Genomic DNA, 20182 nt, shown 5'->3' with positions numbered 1-20182 from the left:
CTCAGCTGCCTGTCTGCCTACATGGCGCCGCACGCATCACTGGTCGGGGCGCGTGTCAAAGCAAGGGGGAGTGGCGACGGACGGGACGGGCCTCACCCCCGTCCCTGATAAAGCTAGGGGACACCTCAACGGCGCATTAAATGTGACTTGTCTGTAATACGAGCGATAAGCTCGCAATACTGTACGCCTTTCCACCTCCTGTATGCCACTGTGGCAGCCCCTTTTGACTATAAAAGGAGGCCCATGGCATACTGGAGAAGGATTCGGCTCTTTGGAACCACGCACCCCACCATAGCTAGTTTGAGAGCTCAAGAACTCTCTGAAATACACCCACCAAAGCAGGACTAGGGTTTTATGCATCTTCGCGGCCCGAACCTGGGTAAACGATCCTTGTGCTGATTACTAATCCTGCTCTTCTCGCAACCCTGCGCCCCGGCAACCGTAGTAGGGATTCTTGTGATCCCATAGGTGTCGTTCCACACCGACATCTTTGGCGCGCCAGGTAGGGGGCGCAATTGTGAGAATCTGGTCTAGTAGCTAGCCTAGCGTTTCTTCATCGCCATGGCTCCCAAGAAGAAGACGGCCACGGCGATCGGCTCGTCGGGGGCCGAACGGCCCGTACCACTACGGGCGAGCAATGGCCCGATCGCGGACAGAACCCGAGCCGCGTTCCGCGAGCACCAGCATCGCCCTGGCAGTCAGAGCCTGGCGAGCGGCGCCGTTCGCGCGCCAGGCGACGGGCCGCACATCACCAAGTTTAAAGATGGGACTGGGCCCCCGCAGACGGAGCGGGGCCCTCCAGGAGTGTTGTTGTGCCACCCGCGGTTGGCGCAGCAACCTCCAAGATGCCCACGCCAGCGACCACTGCGCGCTCTTCTCATGGTGTGCGCGACGAGCAGCGTCACCACGCCGGTGACCCTGGGCACCGCCGTGGGAAGAGCCCTGTGCGTCGTTCGCGGGATGAAGAAGTTCAGCATGCCCGCCGAGGTGCCGGTGAAAATGGCACGCAACCGCTGGGTCGTGAGGGATCTCCTTCTAACGCGGTTAGAAGTCGAAGCGCACCGCAATCCACGCAGCTATCGCTGCCGCCCACGCCCGCAGAAGCTTTGCCGCGCGCGCAGCTGCTCCTCAACTTCCCTCCTGCTGCAGAGAAGCTCGACGAGTGGAGGGCCACCATCCGGAGCCTCGTCGCCGTCGCCAACAAAGATGATCCGCGACCGGCGGGGCCCTCGGATCGGCGCTCCACCGAGCCACCACATGCTGGCGCTGGGAGGACCGGGGGAGCTGCGGACACGTTGCACTCTCCTCCTCCCCACCGGCCGTCGAGGGCGTCTGCCCGTCGGGACGATGCTTGTGATAACATCTCTATAGCGTCGTCCGACCCACGGACCCACCGCGACCAGCGCCAAGTTCTTCGAGAACGAGCTCACGAAGATGCTCGGACCACTATTGAGCGCCGGCGTGATACACGCCACCAGTCGGACAAGCGGGCGGGACCCGCTATGGACCACCCAGCACCGGGGGGCTCCTACAGCCTACCTTACGAGGTGGGCTACCCGGCCTTTACCCGTGAGCTGCGGCAGTTCCAGTATCCGTCCCACCGCACATTCAAGCCCGACGTCGACGAGAAGTACACTGGCAAGACCCATCCGTCAGAGTTCCTCAGCATCTACACCATCGCGATGTAGGCGGCCGGAGCTCGCGACGACAAGGTGCTTGCCAATTATTTCCCACTGGCACTGAAGCCCAATGTTATGTCTTGGTTGATGCACTTGCCGGTGGATTCCATTTCTTCTTGGTCGGATCTGTGCCATGAGTTCGTTGGAGCCTTCACAGGAGGCCACCAAGCTCATGGCCAGGCCAGTGATCTGCATATCATTCCCCAGAAGGAAGGGGAACCCCTGCGCAAGCACATCCAGAGATTCAACCGGGTGCAGTACAACATCCCCGACGTTCATCCCGCCGTTGTGATCAGAGCGTTCCATTAGAACGTGCGCAACCGCAAGATGCGCGAAGAGCTGGCAATGACCAAGGTTAAGGATGTGGCCGAGCTCTACGTTCTGGCCGATAGATGCGCCCGGGCTGAAGAGGGAAGGAAGTACCCCGGCGAAGACGCTGGTGCGGAAACCGACTCTACCGACGAAGACGCCGCCACCCCGACGAAGAAGGGTTGGCGTCGCAACAGGAAACGCAAGGGCAAGGCCGTACTTGCCGTCGAGGGGTCTAACGACACCGGCGCCGCCAAGAAGGCCAAGGTAGATGGCCCCGGCAAGGAGATTGCCGAGTGCGCTGCCTGCCGGGCCTTAGCAGCTGCCGACAAGCCAGAGGGCTCCGGCAAGCAGTACTGCAAGATCCACCGCACCAAGGGCCACGACCTCCAGAACTGCCGACAAGTCGAGCTGCTTGTTGAAAAGCAAAAGGCCGAGTATGAAAGGCAGGACAAGGAGAAAGGTCAGGACGGTGCCGAGGGATCCGGCAAGAAGCGTGGCGGCCAAGGAAGCCGCCCCGGCAAGGACAACCAGCAAGAGAGGGCCGCCCGGGGCCGTGACAAGAAACAAGAAGACGATGATCACGACGAGGACGATGAGTCTGGTGAGCAAGAGTTCCAGAAGGCTACGGAGGCCATGTGCGTCGATGGTGGCGCCTCGCTGCATACTTCTCACCGCCAGCTCAAGCAGTGGGCGCGTGAGATTACAGCAGCGGAGCCGTCGTTCGACGCTCAGAAGCCGCTGAAGCGGTCCAGCACGCCCCTCATCTTTGACGCCGAGGACCACCCTGACCGCACAACCGCGGTCGGGTGGTTGCCATTGTTGGTCCCACCAACGATACGCAACCTCAAGGTGAACAAGATGTTGGTTGACGGCGGGGCCGGCCTGAACTTGATCTCGCCCATCGTGATCAAAAGGCTGCAAATTCCTGATGGAGACCTCGAGGAAACGGGCACGTTTCAAGGGGTCAATCCAGGGAGGAGCCAGCCGAAGGGGAAGGTCACACTGCCCGTGACGTTTGGAGCAGAGTTGAACTACAGGACGGAGAGGATCATCTTCGACGTGGCTGAGATCCCCTTGCCCTACAACGGGATCCTCGGCCGCCCGACACTAGCCAAGTTCATGGCGGCATCACACTACGCCTACAACATGCTAAAGATGCCCGGGCCGTTGACCATCATCTCTGTCCCCTCCGACAAGAAGGACGCGCTGATTTGCGCCGACCAACTCTACCGGGAAGCAATTGCAGCAGCTGCCGTCAAGGCACCTGCTCCTGCCGCTGAAGACCCGGGAGGGAAGAAGAAGCCCGGCAAGACCTCTCGCACCCACTCCGGCAAGCACACCTCTTCGGAGTGCTGCGCTACCATCGAGGACGTGCCAGAGAGCTCTACCAGCAAGAGCAAGAAATCCAGAGCCGAGCCACCGCACACGAAGGTGTCCGCCAGGGAGGATGGCATGGGAGGGGCCTTCACCATAGGCTCCACCCTCGACAGCAAATAGGAAGGCGCGCTCGTCACCTTCCTGCGGGCAAATGTCGATGTGTTTGCGTGGCAAGCATCCGACATCCCCGGTGTTCCCAGGGAGGTGATTGAGCACCACCTAGCTGTCTGCCCTCATGCACGGCCCGTCAAGCAAAAGGTCAGAAAGCAGGCTCTGGAGAGGCAGGAGTTCATCACAGAGGAGATCGGAAAGTTGGAAGCGGCAGGTTTGGTGAGAGGAGTGCTCCACCCGACGTGGTTGGCCAATCCGGTAGTGGTGCGCAAGGCGAATGGGAAGTGGAGGCTGTGTATTGATTACACAGATATCAATAAGGCTTATCCTAAGGACCCCTTCCCGTTGCCGCGCATCGACCAGATTGTTGACTCCACGACCGGGTGTGACCTGTTATCATTCCTCGACGCCTACTCGGGCTACCACCAAATCTTCATGACAAGAGAGGATGAAGAGAAGACAACATTCATCACCCCATGTGGTATGTATTGCTTTTTACGGATGCCTTTCGGGTTGAAGAGTGCTGGCTCGACGTTTGCAAGAGCAGTCCAAATTGGTTTTGAACCTCAGCTCCATAGAAATATGGAGGCATACATGGATGACATAGTGGTCAAAACCAAGGACGGGCCAACTCTTGTGCGAGATCTGGAAGAGACATTTACCAACCTGCGCAAGATCAACCTTAAGCTGAACCCTGAGAAGTGTGTCTTTGGCGTTTCGTTCAGCAAGCTTCTCGGATTCTTTGTGTCGCAGCGCGGGATCGAGGCAAACCCGGACAAAATCAAAGCTATTGAGCAGATTGAGGCGCCCAAGCGGATCAAAGATGTGCGTCGGCTCACTGGCTGCATCGCCGCCATGAGCCGATTCATCTCCAAGTCTGCCGAGCGTGCCCTTCCCTTCTTCAAAATCTTGAACAAGGCTGGCCCAATGGAGTGGACCCCAGAAGCCGAGGCGGCGTTGCAGGATCTGAAGAAATACCTTTCCTCCACGCCAATACTAGTTGCGCCTAAACCACAAGAGCTGTTGCTATTGTATCTAGTGGCGACGAATCAAGTGGTCAACGCCGCACTGGTGGCGCAGAGGGAGGTCGACGAGGAGGCAGTGGCGACGGCAGAACCAGCGGATGGCAAGCCAAAGATCCCCCAGGCAGGACCTGGTGCCGGCAAGGCAGGGCCCCCGGCAGGGTCTGACGCCACCAAGGCAGTGCATGCGCAGTCAGGTGAGGCGGTGCAGAAGAAGATGATGATGCAGCACCCGGTTTACTTTGTCATCTCCCTCTTGCAAGGAGCTAGGTCGAGGTACTCCGGTGTGCAAAAATTGCTCTTCGGCCTCCTTATGGCCTCGAGGAAGCTTCGTCATTACTTTCAAGCCCACGAGATCACTATCGTCACCCGCCTCCCATTGCAACGGATACTGCATAATCCAGATGCAACCGGAAGGATTGTGGAATGGGCCTTGGAGTTGTCAAGTTTTGGTTTGAAGTTTGAAAGTACCTCAACAATCCAGAGCAGAGTCTTGGCGGAGTTCATTGTAGAATGGACCTCAACGCCCGACGAAGAAATCCAGGAGACCGCCCTCCCCGGCAAGGAAGCAGACCGCGACTGGATCATGTACTTTGATGGGGCTTTCTCGCTGCAAGGCGCCGGTGCCGGCGTGCTGCTCGTCGCACCCACTGGAGAGCACCTCAAGTACGTGGTCCAGATGCACTTTCCCAGGGAGATGCCCACCAACAACACTGCAGAGTATGAGGGGTTGCTTGCCGGTCTCAGGATCGCGGCAGACCTCGGGGTTAAGAAGCTCATCGTCAGGGGTGACTCGCAGCTTGTTGTCAGACAGGTCAACAAGGATTACCAGAGCCCATTGATGGAGGCTTACGTAGATGAGGTGAGGAAGCTGGAGGAGCGCTTTGACGGTATCCAAGCGGAGCACGTCCCCCGAATGGAGAACGACATCGCCGATTACCTATCAAAGCGTGCGGCATTCAAGCTACCTATGGAACCAGGTACCTTTTTGCTTCGGTTAACTCAGCATCCGTCGAACCCTCAATGGGGCAGCACAAGCGAAGGAAATCAGGTCCCGGCAAGTACTTTCTCGCCGAGCCCCTTGGGACGGCCGGCAAGGATGTTGCCGTGCACACTGAGCCTGCCCAAGAGCAACTAGCTCTGGCAGTGCATCAAGCCCTGGCCGTAGAGACAGCCGCTCCCATGGCGGAAGAGATGCCTTTGGTCCTTGCCGTCGAGCCCCAGGCTCCGGCATGGGCGCAGCATACCGTCTGATTCCTCCAAACATGGGAGCTTCCTGAGGAGCAGGAAGAAGCGGAGAAAGTAGCCCGTCGGTCTGCCCTATACCAGTTCGTCGATGACGTCCTGTACAGGAGGAGGCCGAACGGTGTGAAATTGAAGTGCATCCCCCGGGAGGAAGGACTGGAGCTGTTGGCGGAGATACATGGAGGCATATGTGGCTCCCACATAGGGTCGAGGGCCCTCGCCGGCAAGGTTTCTTCTGGCCCACCGCCCTCCAGGATGCGGCGACACTAGTAACCAAGTGTGAAGTGTGTCAGTTCCATTCAAAGAAGCTTCATCAACCAGCTCCAGCCCTTCAAACAATCCCTCTCTCCTGGCCATTCTCGGTCTAGGGGCTCGATATACTGGGCCCCTTCCCCCGTGCTGTCGGGGGCTTTGAGTACTTGTACATTGCAATTGACAAGTTCACAAAGTGGCCGGAAGTGGAAGCAGTGAGAAAGGTGACAGCACAGTCAGCTGTCAAGTTCTTCAAGGGACTAGTCTGCCATTTTGGTGTGCCAAACAGAGTCATCACCGACAACGGCACACAGTTCACAAGCCACACCTTCATGCAATACATTCAAGACCTCAGCAGCAAGGTCTGTTTTGCTTCCGTGGCACACCCACGGAGCAACGGCCAAGCGGAGAGGGAAAATGCTGAAGTGTTGCGAGGCCTAAGAACAAAGACTTTTGACAAGCTGCGCAAGAGCGGAAGGCGCTGGATTGATGAATTGCCGGCGGTTCTTTGGTCAATCAGGACGACGCCAAATCAAGCCACCAGCCAGACACCTTTTGCCCTGGTATACGGGGCAGAAGCAGTTCTCCCCACGGAAATCATATACGGGTCACCTCGAGTGCTCGCTTATGATGAGCTTGAGCAAGAGCAGTTGCGCCAAGATGATGCGACGCTCCTTGAGGAAGATCGTCTTCGGGCGGCTGTGAGAGCAGCACGCTACCAGCAAGCCTTGCGCCACTACCATAGCCACAAGGTTCATGCCCGAAGCTTTGAGGAAGGCGACCTTGTTCTTCGGCGCGTTCAGTCGGCCAAGAATTCCAACAAGTTGAGGCCAAAGTGGGAAGGCCCTTATCGGGTAATACGAGTCACCAGGCCCTGTGCAGTCTGCCTAGAGACCGAAGATGTTGTCCTAGTGAGCAACTCCTGGAACATCGAGCATCTTCGCAAGTTTTACCCATAAGGCGCGGCTTGCCGGGCCTCCCGACAAGCCATCTTTTGTACAAGCTTTGCCGGCAAGGCATGTAACCCTTCGTACAAAGCCAGGCGCAGACCCTGAGCATAAATAAATGAAGCGCTGGCGCCCTAAGTTATAGCATGCATGCTAGGTCGAGTCTCTTCCTTGGTTAGGGTTGATAGTGCTTAGTGGCGGCTAACCCCTAGCCTAGAGGTCGAGTGCGCGTCTCTCTGTTTCTTTTCTGTCCTCTTTTAGTTCGCAGGGCACATCAGCACTTCTCCTGAGCTACTTGGAAGAAAGGGCACGGACCGGCGTCCCAACCCCGGCAGACCCAAGTTGCCGGGGGCTGCAAGTACAAGGATCCAAACGCGGCAAGATAAGATTGCCGGGGGTTGCAGATCCAGATAAGTCTTTTATCCTCTGTCATGCATTTCGTTATGAAATTGGGATATGTGAAACCTTGTTTTATTTCTAGGCCACCGTGCTCCCCTTTTCTATACCCAAGGATTATCTCCTGGGCCCGGATTTGGTTGTAGTCGCGGCGGCAAGGAAATAGAACGAGGAGCCTAAGCCCGCTTCATCCCTGCCTCCGCCAAGGGCGCGAGAATGGTCGAGCGAAGTGGGGGGACGGCAAGGCCTATTGCGGGTGGAAAACCTTTATCTTAAATAGTAACAAGGATTCGCCCCTTGTCGTGGGTTCCATCCACGAACGAAAACCCCCGGCAAACCCCCTTTTTATTAAAACCATCCCATACAGGTACAGTTCATACGAAATGAAAAACATGAACAAGGGGGATTACAAGCTTTAAATTTAACAAGGCCCGAAGGCTTACAGATTAAAAAAGAGATGAGATGCCCGTAATCCCTTTCTTGTCCCTCTCCCCAGGAGGCAGGTCAAGGAGGCGAAAGGGCAAAAGGGGCGCCTAGGCGAGCTACGAGCAGAGAAAGCACCAAGAGAACACTTCGCTACGAGGAAACGGGGCGGGAAGACGAAGATGTCGACGCGGAGGCCGGCGCGGCCTGATGAAGAACTCGCGGGGCTGGTCTCCAACATGGCCTTCCATCGGAAAAGGCATCATTGGCGGGGGCGAAGCCGGCGCGCCGCCCCGTCCTCCTCTTCCCCGAGCACCATGACCTCTGCCCCGGCCTCGCCCCCTCCCCCTTCCCCTCGCGGCTGGCTCCACCACCGCGGGCTCAGGAGGAGGAGGGACGCGCTGTCGAGCGGCGACCCTCGCCGCCACCGTCGAGGGACCGGGATTCCCTTTCTCCATGGCGAGTGAAAGGAAGAAGCAGAAGCAGGAGGAGATAGATGACAGAAGAGTGCGGGATGCCATCCCCCCTTCCCCCTCCTTATAAAGGGGCAGGGTCGAGGCTCGGCCGCCCTGCTCGGCCAATCCAGCCACCAAAGGCGCAGGGAATCGAGACCGACCCGCTGCCCCAATCAGCGACGGCCCGGTTTCCCGTCTCCACCGCTTGCCACCCCAAGCGCATGAAGGACGCGTGGCGAACGTGCAGAATCAAGGGGACGGGTGAAGCGACCTCTCCCCACCCCGTGATCGTGGGGTGTGGACGCCTTGAAGACCGCGACCCGGCCCCGCGCAGTAAATGAGCCGCGCCTCCACGCCTCCCTCCTTTTTATGGGGAAGGCGCGAGCTGCCTCTTTACCACGATGTGACGCATGCATGCGGAACCGCCCCACGCATGCCGCCCACGTCACGCGCACCCCTCCACGCCATGCGCGGGACGTGGGAAGCGCAGCGTGCGAAAAGTTTCACCGCGGTAAAAACCGCCACGCCTGCCCGCGCACCGTTTTGGGCCTGGCCCAACAACGTGTCGCGCTTATGTGTGGCCCAGGCCCGAGGGCTCCTGTCGGTGTACAAAAGAAGGGGTGCACCTTTGTACCCCTTTACCTGTGCACGGGCAGTCGAAGCTGCGCCCACGGCCACACCAAGCAGAGCAGGGGAGGTGAACCGAGGTAAAACCGAAGCCTGAGGCAGACAAAGCAACGCCAAGACCAAGACTACAAAGAGTAGAGGGACGAAGTAGGTTCCCCCGGCAAGACCCTTGCCGGGGCAGCACCAGCGGCCCCGGCAAGCCCCTTGCCGGGCGGCCCGTCAAACACCAACAGAGCGAGCCACCCTTGAGCCCATGTCCCCAACACCATCAGCCACGTTGGGCCAGGGCTCGGGAGGCACCTCTATGGTGGCATGTAGATCTTTGTGAAGACAAGGAATATTCAAGATCGGATGAGGATTAGAAGGCGGCGATCCTCGGCAAGATCCTTGCCGAGGGGAACCACAAGACCCCCGGCAAGATCCTTGTCGGGGACGACAGCGCGCCACGGCAAGGCCATCGCCAAGGGCGCCAGCAGGGCCACTGCCAGGCCCGCACCAACCAAGTTTCCACCGCCATTCGCATGCAGCTGCCAGCCCAACCAGCTGGGCAGGCACCTGCACGGCAACATGCAGCTTCCAGGCCAACTCAGCAAGCGCCTGCGTGGCGGCATGCAGATCTTCGTACAGGCCTTGCCACCGCGCCACCTCAGCTGTCTGCCTACCTACATGGCCCCGCACGCATCACTGGTCGGGGCACGTGTCTAAGCAAGGAGGAGCGGCGGCGGACGGGACGGGCCTCGCCCCCGTCCCCGATAAAGCTAGGGGACACCTCAGCAGCGCATTAAATGCGACTTGTCCTGTAATACGAGCAATAAGCTCGCAATACTGTACGCCTTTCCACCTCTTGTATGCCACTGTGGCAGCCCCTTTCGACTATAAAAGGAGGCCCATGGCATACTGGAGAAGGATTCGGCTCTTTGGAACCACGCACCCCACCATAGCTAGTTTGAGAGCTCAAGAACTCTCTGAAATACACCCACCAAAGCAGGACTAGGGTTTTACGCATCTTCGCGGCCCGAACCTGGGTAAACGATCCTTGTGCTGATTACTAATCCTGCTCTTCTCGCAACCCTGCGCCCCGGCAACCATAGTAGGGATTCTTGTGATCCCATAGGTGTCGTTCCACACCGACATACCCCAAAAATACCAGAACCCTAGAAGCGTCGATGAAATATTCATCCAGCCGCCGCAGAGTCCAGAACCACCAGATCCAATCTAGACACCATCACGGAGGGGTTCACCACTTCCATTGGTGCCTCTCCGATGATGCGTGAGTAGTTCTTTGTAGACCTTAGGGTCCGTAGTTAGTAGCTAGATGGCTTTCTCTCTCTCGCTGAATTCTCAATACAATTGTCTCTTGGAGATCCATATTATGTAACTCTTTTTGCGGTGTGTTTGTTGGGATCCGATGAACTTCGAGTTTATGATCAGTTATATCTTTTTATATCCATGAAAGTTATTTGAGTTTCTTTGATCTCTTATAGCCTCGTATTTCTTCTTTGATATTTGGGTTTTGTTTGGCCAACTTGATCTATTTATCTTGCAATGGGAAGAGGTGCCCGGTAGTGGGTTCGATCTTACGGTGCTTGATCCTAGTGACAGAAAGGGAACCGACACGTATGTATCGTTGGTACTAAGGATAAAAAGAAGGGATCCCTATCTGCCGCAATAGATAACGGATCTTGTCTACATCATGTCATCGTTCTTATTGCATTACTCCATTTTCCCATGAACTTAATACACTAGATGCATGCTGGATAGCGGTCGATGTGTGGAGTAAGAGTAGTAGATGCAGGCAGGAGTCGGTCTATTAATCTTGGACGTGATGCCTATGTAATGATCATTGCCTGGATATCATCATAATTATTTGAAGTTCTATCAATTGCCCAACAGTAATTTGTTTACCCACCATTTGTTATTTTCTCGAGAGAAGCCACTAGTGAAACCTACGGCCCCCGGGTCTTGTTTCTCATATATTTGCCTTGCGATCTACTTTTCTTTTGCGTTTTTAATCAGATCTATTAAATGAAAAATACAAAAATACCTTGCTGCGTTTTATCTCTATTTATTTTATTTGGCGTTCAATCTATCAATCTACTAGAATTTACCTCACGTCCGTTTGCCTATCTTGAGGCGCCGTACCCCGAAAGGGATTGACAACCCCTTTAAAACGTCGGGTTGCGACGTGTTGTTGTTTGTGTGCAGGTGTTGCTTACGTTGTGTTGCTTGTTTCTCCTACTGGTTCGATAACCTTGGCTTCATCACTGAGGGAAATACCTACCGTCACTGTGCTACATCATCCCTTCCTCTTGGGGGAAATGCCGGCGTAGTTGCAGCAACCATGAATGTAGTCGAATGTCTTCATGATCCAACCGATCTTAGTGCCGAACGTACGGCACCTCCGTGTTCAGCACACGTTCAGCTCGATGACGTCCCTCGAACTCTTGATCCAGCAGAGGGTCAAGGGAGAGTTCCCTCAGCACGACGGTGTGGTTACGGTGATGGTGATGCAATCCGCGCAGTGCTTCGCCTAAGCACTACGACGCTATGACCGGAGGCATAAACTGTGGAGGGGGGCACCGCACACGGCTAAGAGAATAACCGGTGTGCCTTTGGGGTGCCCCCCACCCCCGTATATAAAGGAGGGGAGGAGGAGGCCGGCGGCCAGGAGGGGCGCGCCATGGGGGGAGTCCTACTTGGACTCCTAGTCCAAGTAGGATTCGCCCCCCCCCCCTTTCCTTTCTCCACCGGAGGGAAAAGGAAGGAGAGGGAGAGGGAGAGGGAAAGTGGGGCGCCGCCCCCCCCCCCCTAGTTCAATTCGGACTGCCATGGGGGGCGCGGCCACCCCTTGGGGCCCTCCTCTCTCTCCACTAAGGCCCACTAATGCCCAATATTTCCCCCGGGGGGTTCCGGTAACCCCTCGGTACTCCAGTAAAATACCGGAATCACTTGGAACCATTCCGATGTCCGAATACTACCTTCCAATATATGAATCTTTACCTCTTGACCATTTTAAGACTCCTCGTCATGTCCGTTATCTCATCCGGGACTCCGAACAAACTTCGGTCACCAAAACACACAACTCATAATACAAATTGTCATCGAACGTTAAGCGTGCGGACCCTACGGGTTCGAGAACTATGTAGACATGACCGAGACACATCTCCGGTCAATAACCAATAGCGGAACCTGGATGCTCATATTGGCTCCTACATATTCTATGAAGATCTTTATCGGCCAAACTGCATAACAACATACGTCATTCCCTTTGTCATCGGTATGTTACTTGCCCGAGATTCGATCGTCGGTATCATCATACCTAGTTCAATCTCGTTACCAGCAAGTCTCTTTACTCATTCCGTAATGCATCATCCCATGGCATAACTCATTAGTCACATTGCTTGCAAGGCTTATAGTGATGTGCATTACCGACAGGGCCCAGAGATACCTCTCCGATACACGGAGTGAAAAATCCTAATCTCGATCTATGCCAACCCAACAAACACCTTCGGAGACACCTGTAGAGCATCTTTATAATCACCTAGTTACGTTGTGACGTTTGATAGCACACAAGGTGTTCCTCCGGTATTCGGGAGTTGCATAATCTCATAGTCAGAGGAACATGTATAAGTCATGAAGAAAGCAATAGCAATAAATCTAAATGATCATTATGCTAAGCTAACAGATGGATCTTGTCCATCACATCATTCTCTAAGGTGTGATATCGTCAATCAAATGATAACACATGTCTATGGTTAGGAAACATAACCATCTTTGATCAACGAGCCAGTCAGGTAGAGGCATACTAGGGACACTCTGTTTTGTCTATGTATTCACACATGTACTAAGTTTCCGGTTAATACAATTCTAGCATGAATAATAAACATTTGTCACGATATAAGGAAATATAAATAACAACTTTATTATTGCCTCTAGGGCATATTTCCTTCAAAAAGGACGTCTAAGCACGTCCGTGGACAGATACAAGGACACGTTAGATGACAAAAGAGCTCCCAGGACGAGATTTTTTACGCCAGCACCGAAAAAAAACCCAGTCGGCCCCCTATGACGCCGAATTCCGCCGGTTCGACCCATTTTTTAGCCCGACGATCCCAGGCCGAACCCAGCGCACTGGGGGTGCTTGGGGCGGAAGGAAAAACGGTGCATGGGCCACCAGTGTCAGGCGAAAAATGATTTTTACACGTCCAGATTCGCCCCCCATGCGCACTACCCCTTCCGCCGCCGTGCCGATCCCGGCGACGCCCACCTGCCCACCATCGCTAGGAAGGCCATTTCCCCGTCGGAAAGAGAGGGTTCGCCGCGGCATCCTCCATCCCGCTCCTGGGCGAGCTTTCCGGCGCTCCGGCCACGCAGGCAGGGATACCAGCGGCTATGCGACTACCACGCCCGTCAGGTGTTCGATGGTTTGTCTGCTCGGCGATGGACTCAGACGATGAGGAGGCATTCGCGGCACTTCTGGAGGAGGAAGCCGAGGCCGACGCCCAGGACGAAGAGCACCTCATGGTCCTCGCCGCTCTGGCCTGCCCTGTTCGTGAGCAATGCAAAGCCGCGGCAAGGTGGCTCGGCGCCGGGGTGTGGGAAGAGCAAGCAGAGGCATCATTTGGAGGGCTATTGCTTGCTCCACTCTGACTACTTTGTGGACGCTCCATTTCACGGCGAGAAAGTATTTTGGCGCCATTATCGAATGAGACGAAAGCTCTTCCTCAGGATTGTAAATTCCATCCGGGAGTTCGACAGCTACTTCAAGTGCAAGAAGGATTGCAGCGGCACACTTGGATTCACCTCATTCCATAAGTGCACGACAGCTATGAGGATGCTTGCATACGGAGCTCTTGGTGATAAACTGGAAGATTATGGACGCATGGCCGAGTCCACCACCATTGAGTGTTTGTACAAGTTTAAGGAAATATGCCCTAGAGGCAATAATAAAGTTGTTATTTATATTTCCTTATATCATGATAAATGTTTATTATTCATGCTAGAATTGCATTAACTGGAAACTTGATACATGTGTGGATACATAGACAAAACACAGTGTCCCTAGTAAGCCTCTACTATACTAGCTCTTTAATCAAAGATGGTTAAGTTTCCTAGCCATAGACATGTGTTGTCATTTGATGAACGGGATCACATCATTAGGAGAATGATGTGATGGACAAGACCCATCCGTTAGCTTAGCATAATGATCGTTAAGTTTTATGGTTATTGCTTTCTTCATGCCAAATACACATTCCTTCGACTATGAGATTATGCAACTCCCGGATACCGGAGGAATACCTTGTGTGCTATCAAACATCACAACGTAACTGGGTGATTATAAATATGCTCTACAGGTATCTCCGAAGGTGTTTGTTGGGTTGGCATAGATCGAGATTAGGATTTGTCACTCCGAGTATCGGAGAGGTATCTCTGGGCCCTCTCGGTAATGCACATCATGATAAGCCTTGCAAGCAATGTGATTAATGAGTTAGTTGCGGGATGATGCATTACGAAACGAGTAAAGAGACTTGCTGGTAACGAGATTGAACTAGGTATGAAGATACCGACGGTCGAATCTCGGGGAAGTAACACACCGATGACAAAGGGAATAACGTATGTTGTCATTACAGTAGGACCGATAAAGATCTTCATAGAATATGTGGGAACCAATATGAGCATCCAGGTTCCGCTGTTGGTTATTGACCAAAGAGGTGTCTCGGTCATGTCTACATAGTTCTCGAACCCGTAGGGTCCGCACGCTTAACGTTCGATGATGATTTTGTATTATATGAGTTATGTGATTTGGTGACCGAATGTTGTTCAGAGTCCCGGATGAGATCACGGACATGATGAGGAGTCTCGAACTGGTCGATAGGTAAAGATTCATATATAGGACGATAGTATTCAGACACCGAAAGTGTTCCGGGGGTACCGGGTACGTATCGGGTCACCGGAAGGGGTTCTGGGCAACCCCCGGCAAACTATATGGGCCTAATGGGCCAAGAGATGGACAGACCAGCCCCTAAGGGGCTGCTGCACCCCCTATAGGCCGAAATAAGGGGGAAGGAAAGGGGGGAAGGGAGAAGGAAAGGGAAGGATTCGGCCTCCCCCTTTCCTTCCCCTCCCCCCTCTCTTTCCTTCCCCCTCTGACACTTATGGAAGGGGGAGGCCGACTTGTAGGAGGTTCCCAAGTAGGATTACTCCTACTTGGGGCGCCCCTTGCTGCCCCTCTCCCTCTCCCACCTATATATATGTGGGGGGCACCGCTAGAACACACAACATTGATTCCTAGCCGTGTGCGGCGCCCCCTCCACAGTTTACGCCTCCGGTCATATTGTCGTAGTGCTTAAGCGAAGCCCTGCGCGGATCACTTCACCATCATCGTCACCACACCGTCATGTTGATGAAGCTCTCCCTCGACACTTTGCTGCATCAAGAGTTTGAGGGACGTCATCGAGCTGATTGTATGCAGAACTCGGAGGTGCCGTACGTTCGGTGCTTGATTGGTTGGAACGAGAAGAAGTTCGACTACATCAACCATGTTGTCAAACGCTTCCGCTTTCAGTCTACGAGGGTACGTGGACACACTCTCCCCCTCTCATTGCTATGCATCTCCTAGATAGATCATGCGTGAGCGTAGGAATTTTTTTTGAAATTGCATGCTACGTTCCCCAACAGTGGTATCCGAGCCAGGTCTATGCGTAGATGATATGCACGAGTAGAACACAAAGAGTTGTGGGCGGTGATCGTCATACTGCTACCACCAATGTATTATTTTGATTCGGCGGTATTGTTGGATGAAGCGGCCCGGACCAACCTTACATGACCACGTTCATGAGACCGGTTCCACCGACAGACATGCAACTAGTTTGGCATAAAGGTGGCTGGCGGGTGTCTGTATCTCCAACTTTAGTTGAATCGAATTTGACTGCGGCCGGTCCTTGTTGAAGGTTAAAACAGCAAAATTGATAAATCGCCATCGTGGTTTTGATGCGTAGGTAAGAACGGTTCTTACTAGAAGCCCGTAGCAGCCACGTAAAACTTGCAACAACAAAGTAGAGGACGTCTAACTTGTTTTTGCAAGGCATGTTGTGATGTGATATGGTCAAGACATGATGTGATATACATTATTGTATGAGATGATCATGTTTTGTAGAAGTTATCGGCAACTGGCAGGAGCCTTATGGTTGTCGCTTTATTGTATGAAATGCAAACGCCATGTAATTTCTTTACTTTATCACTATGCGTTAGCGATAGTTGTAGAAGCAATAGTTGCGAGACGACAACGACGCTACGATGGAGACCAAGGTGTCAAGCCGGTGATGATGGAAATCATGACGGTGCTTTGGAGATGGAGATCAAAGGCACAATATGATGATGGCCATATCATGTCACATATTTTGATTGCATGTGATGTTTATCTTTTATGCATCTTATTTTGCTTAGTACGGCGGTAGCATTATAAGATGATCCCTCACTAAAATTTAAGGTATAAGTGTTCTCCCTGAGTATGCACCGTTGCGACTGTTCGTCGTGCCGAGACTCCACGTGATGATCAGGTGTGATAAGCTCTACGTTCCCATACAACGGGTGCAAGACAGTTTTGCACATGCGGAATACTCGGATTAAACTTGACGAGCCTAGCATGTACAGACATGGCCTCGGAACACTGGAGACTGAAAGGTCGAACGTGAATCATATAGTAGATATGATCAACATAGAGATGTTCACCATTTAAAACTACTCCATCTCACGTGATGATCAGACATGTTTAGTTGATATGGATCACGTGATCATTTAAATGACTCGAGGGAGTTCTTAAGTAATATGATTAATTGAACTTAATTTATCATGAACTTAGTCATGATAGTTTTTGCATATCTATGTTGTAGATCAATGGCCCGTGTTACCGTTCCCTTGAATTTTAATGCGTTCCTAGAGAAAGCTAAGTTGAAACATGATGGTAGCAACTACACGGACTGGGTCCGTAACTTGAGGATTATCCTCATTGCTGCACAGAAGAATTATGTCCTTGATGCAACGCTAGGTGACAAGTGCCCTCCCGCTAATGTAGACGCTTTGAACGTCTGGCAGACGCGGTCTGATGACTACTCTATAGTTCAGTGTGCCATGCTCTACGGCTTAGAATCGGGACTTCAAAGACATTTTGAACGTCATGGACCATATGAGATGTTCCAGGAGTTGAAGTTAATATTTCAAGCAAATGCCCGAGTTGAGAGATATGAAGTCTCCAACAAGTTCTATAGCTCCCAGTCAAAAAAACAAGTTCTATAGCTGCAAGATGGAGGAGAACAGTTTTGTTAGTGAACACATACTCATAATTTCTGGGTAACATAACCACTTGACTCAGCTGGGAGTTAATCTTCCATATGATAGTGTTATTGACAGAGTTCTTCAATCACTGCCACCAAGCTACAAAGGCTTCATGATGAACTATAATATGCAAGGGATGGATAAGACAATTCCCGTGCACTTCGCTATGCTCAAAGCTGCGGAGGTAGAAATCAAGAAAGAGCATCAAGTGTTGATGGTTAACAAGACCACTAGTTTCAAGGGCAAGGGAAAGAAGGGGAACTTCAAGAAGAATGGCAAACAAGTTGTCACTCCCAGGAAGAAGCCCAAGTCTGGACCCAAGCCTGAAACCGAGTGCTTCTACTGCAACGGGACTGGTCACTTGAAGCGGAACTACCCCAAGTATTTGGCGGATAAGAAGGATGGCAAAGTGAATAAAGGTATATTTGATATACATGTTATTGATGTGTACCTTACTAATGCTCGTAGTAGAGCCTGTGTATTTGATATTGGTTATGTTGCTCATATTTGAAACTTGAAATAGGGGCTACAGATTAAATGAAGATTGTCTAAGGACGAGGTGATGATGCGCGTTGGGAATGGTTCCAAGGTCGATGTGATTGTCGTCGGCACGCTACCTCTACATCTACCTTCGAGATTAGTTTTAGACCTGAATAATTGTTATTTGGTGCCAGCGTTGAGCATGAACATTATATCTGGATCTTGTTTGATGTGAGACGGTTATTCATTTAAATCAAAGAATAATGGTTGTTCTATTTATATGAGTAATATCTTTTATGGTTGTCGGTGTTCTGGGAACGGGGGTCCCCAGACTTGCCTACCTGCGGCCCACGGCGTGGCTAAGCCAGCAGGCCGTACGACCCATCTTCATCAACGAGGCATCCAAGACCCTCGCGAGGGGCCAAGCCTCACGAGGCGGACGACACAAGACCTCCTCAGGAGAGGCCTGGCCAGGCAGGCTCACGAGGAGCGGAGATATCAAGGCGGGGCAAACCTCATGAGGCTCTCGTGACGTGAGCCATGACGATCGGCGCCAGGCGGGCGCCAGCACGCGCAGTGTCCTCGTTTCCTCTTTGGTGCTAAGGAGGCCGGCGTAGGCGAGGAGTACCTAGGCATCAGGCAAAGGTTGCTATATCGGTGCAACGAGACCAAGACCAGGAGGACGGCAAGGCGGAGGTCATCGTGGAGCCCAAGACGGCGTCACCACCAGAGCTTTTCGCAGGCGAAGACCGCTTTTGTCGGGATAGCTTGTACTAGCTGTCCCCCTTCAAATTTGTCCGCCGTTGTTTGCTCCCTTCCCGCTCAATATTTGGGGAGAAGACCAGGGCCTATATAAGTAGAGCTAGCCACCACAGTAGGGGGGATCGAGCAGTTCACCCAGCTCTCACCCGCTAAGTTACCAAGAACAAGAACACCTCAACCTCAGGAGGTTGTTCTTCCCTCTGTACTGTTCATCATCAGCCCAAGAGGCAATCCACCACCACAACATTGGAGTAGTGTATTACACCACAACGGTGGCCTGAACCAATATAAATCCCGTGTCTCTTTGTGTTGTGAGTTCGTCGAGTTCGTCCGCGAGATCTTAGCGAGCTAGGGCGTAGATCGGTAGGAGGGAAAGACTTCGCGCGCACCCAGTGTTCGAACCTTAAGGGTTTGCCGGAACCCCACATCCGACATTTGGCGCGCCAGGTAGGGGTGCACCAGAGCTTTTTCCTCGACAATCGACTCGCCAACGCTCCACGGTCAAGATGTCCGGCGACCCAAGAGCTGACTCCGACCGTTGGGCAGCCTAGCCGGCCCGGGCGACGACGCCAGCTCATGAAGACCTCGACCCCATGCTCCAGGTGGCACGGGCGCCCTCCAATGCTGGGGGCGCGGGCGGCGCGGCCAGGCGTCATCCGCCCTCACTCAATGACAAGTACGAGCCGCTGCGAGGGCAGCAAGCCACGCCGCGGCAACGGCACCGCACTCAAGGCGGGAACAGGCAAACATGCGGGCAGCAGTCACCGTGGCAAGGGAGCTGCTGCGGTGCCGGCTGATAGAGAGCGGCCGGGACGCGCTGCTGGAACGCGTTGCTGAGCTGCTGGACGCGGTGGCCTCAGGAGCGCCGCCTTTCTGCTATCGACTCCCTTCTCAGGCCGTTGCTGGGTCTCCTGGCAGGCCTCGCCGCAGCCACGCGCCGTCGGGCGCGCATGGGGGCTTCGTCAACACCAGCGCGGCCGGCGGCGCCGGGGGCTCCGCCGCCCCCATACCGCCCACAGCAAGCACGGGCACGAGCGTTGCCCCCCATGGTCCCCGCAAGATGCCGTGCTACTACTCTCAGGACGCCGCGCTGGGCCGGGCAACGTGGAGTGTGGGGCACTTCGGCGAGGTGTTCGGGGTAACAGCCCTGGAAGCCTACGTGCCCCGCATGACGAACCAGGAGTACACTCCAGAGGACGACCCCGGCTCGTTTGTTGGAGAAGATTGGGAAGAAGGGGCGCTAGGAGTCGAAGCCTTCCAGGAGCCGTCGGGGAACCACCACGATCGCATGTGCGACGAACACTACAGGGTACCCTAATCCCTCAGGAGCAAGCTTACGCTAACCATGAGTCGCAGGAGGAACAGATCACCACTACGGCCGGCGGCCCAAGCTCGGTGGCCTCCCTGCCGGCAGGGGGATCGCGTTGGGGGCTGGAGGAGAGGGGTCGGGAGCCAGGCCCCTCCCCACGGCGCGCGAAGCCAGGGGACACCCGGAGGTAGGCCCTCTGCCGGGGAGGCTTCGACAACCCTTCCCCCGGCAGAGGACCTGTGGTCGCCGAGGGCACCGCTGGCGTCCTCTTTCCATCTTTTGTGCCGTCCGGGCGACCGGTCGGCTCAAAGGAGGTCAAGGGTGGCGCAAGGCGGGGCCCTCGTCTGGCGATATGAAGCAAGGTCGGTACCTGTGAAGAAGGCCCAGTGCCTGTGAAGCTCGCCGCCCGTGACACTCTCACGTAATAATGAGTTGGGGTTGTACACGCCCC

The sequence above is a fragment of the Aegilops tauschii genome, chromosome 5 (assembly GCF_002575655.3).
Source record: "Aegilops tauschii subsp. strangulata cultivar AL8/78 chromosome 5, Aet v6.0, whole genome shotgun sequence".
Lineage (NCBI taxonomy): Eukaryota > Viridiplantae > Streptophyta > Magnoliopsida > Poales > Poaceae > Aegilops > Aegilops tauschii.
Note: the sequence above shows the minus strand (reverse complement) of the source record.